The sequence below is a fragment of the Hakea prostrata genome, chromosome 6, assembly GCF_041222555.1.
Source record: "Hakea prostrata isolate BN-2017 chromosome 6, UWA_Hpros_2, whole genome shotgun sequence".
NCBI classification, from domain to species: Eukaryota; Viridiplantae; Streptophyta; class Magnoliopsida; order Proteales; family Proteaceae; genus Hakea; species Hakea prostrata.
In genome coordinates, this window is record NC_142605.1 from 4,870,647 (window position 1) to 4,872,380 (window position 1,734).

The window sequence follows — 1,734 nt, forward strand, 5'->3', positions numbered from 1 at the left end:
AGTTGCAAGAAATAGAATACTCACTTTCCAAGTTGAGTTCAATGATCTTGTAAGTTGCTTTTAGCTCGACAAAGAATCGCTTGACCTTCTTACTATAAGGGCAATGGGTCTTGCTGCACATGTTACAAATACATTGTAGCAGAATGCATCATTAGTCCTATTAGAAAATCCTATTAGAAAATAACACAGCATCTATTTTACCCAAACCCTAAACGATAGAGAAGTGAGAGACCTGGAACCATTACCTTTTTTGTTGGATTCCTTTTGCAGAAACCGGTGTGTGTGAAAATACCCAAATCGAAGCTTAGAAAAGTAAGGCGATGGAGCTCAACGAACCACCAGTGCAATATTTGAATTTCTGAGAGCCAAAGAACTCGAGCAGAGATGTTACGACGAGGGAAAGGAAGAATCGCACAGAGATTCTCAGCCCTAGAGAAGCCAAATCGAAGGTGGAGCTGAACCTCAACGAACCAGGTTCCTAGGCCTTCTTCTCCTCTGCTTCGTCTTCTTCTCTGCTTCGTCTTCTTCTTCCTCTTCCAAATCGAAGGTAAAGCCTGAATGTTCTTCTTCTCTCCTTCGATTTCTCTGCTTCTTTCTTCTTCTCCTGCTTGGTTTACAGCTCGTGAAATGAAATGGGCGGGGTGAAGAACAGGGGTTGATGTTGAGGGCTGTTTTGAAATGTTTTGAAACAATTGATGTTTATACGAATTTAAATTTATTCATGTATATACGTATACGTATAGGGTTTGGTTATATAAAACGTATATAACAATCTTATACTAACCCACTCGAACCAGCCCAAACGGACCGCTGGGTTTGCATCGGACCGAACCGAACTGAGGATACAGGCTTTTTGAGGTGTTATTGGATAAATTTTGATTTTTTTAATGGGAAGATGATGCCAGCCGTCCGATTAAATCGGACGGCTGGCTGCACGGTGGAGCGCATTAATGACGCTCCACCCAAGCAAAATTGGAGACTTACTTGTTGAAGGCGATCGAAGAAAGTGCAAAAGAGAAGTAAGGCAAATACGTCTTCAACAGACAAATGACAGGTCTCGTTTTCATCTCTCACAGTTGCAGAAAAAAGAAGACTAGAAGATGAAATGAAACGAGGAAGGAAGAAGGAAGAGGAGATATATATATTAAGTCTTAGATTCTAATACATCATCTACGGTCAAAATTTGAAACTGCTAAAATTCGAATCTAATGGAGTGTCGAGAAAGCAAATGGATGGTGGGAGATGAAAGGTTTTTTTTTTATCATTATGATAGGCATTTAATGCGACTTGACAACTATGACATGTGTTAATCACGTACAAACTTCGAAAGGCGTGCTTCGATATATGTGAGCAAATGAGGGCTACTCATAAGTGGGACGTTACAGTTTTCAAAAAAGAAGGCATTGGTCGGAACGACCAAATTGTCCATGTACGGGAATGATATAATCCTTTGTATCGCTTCAACCACAATGGACTGGGGGACTTATGTTAATGACTAAAATGATCATTCTATATATTCCAGCCTAACCATAGGTTTGTACGAACTGACCAGTAGTCCTATAGAAATTTGTTCAACCACATGTTCTTTGGATGGAATGACCACAAACCCAAGAGTATCCGATCAAAGTGAACTTCTATTATACTTCAACTACTTAGAGAAAAGAATCAACTACTTTTCTCAGAGTTATACTCCAAGTCAATCTCTAATATCTTACACTATATTAAACGCCTTAG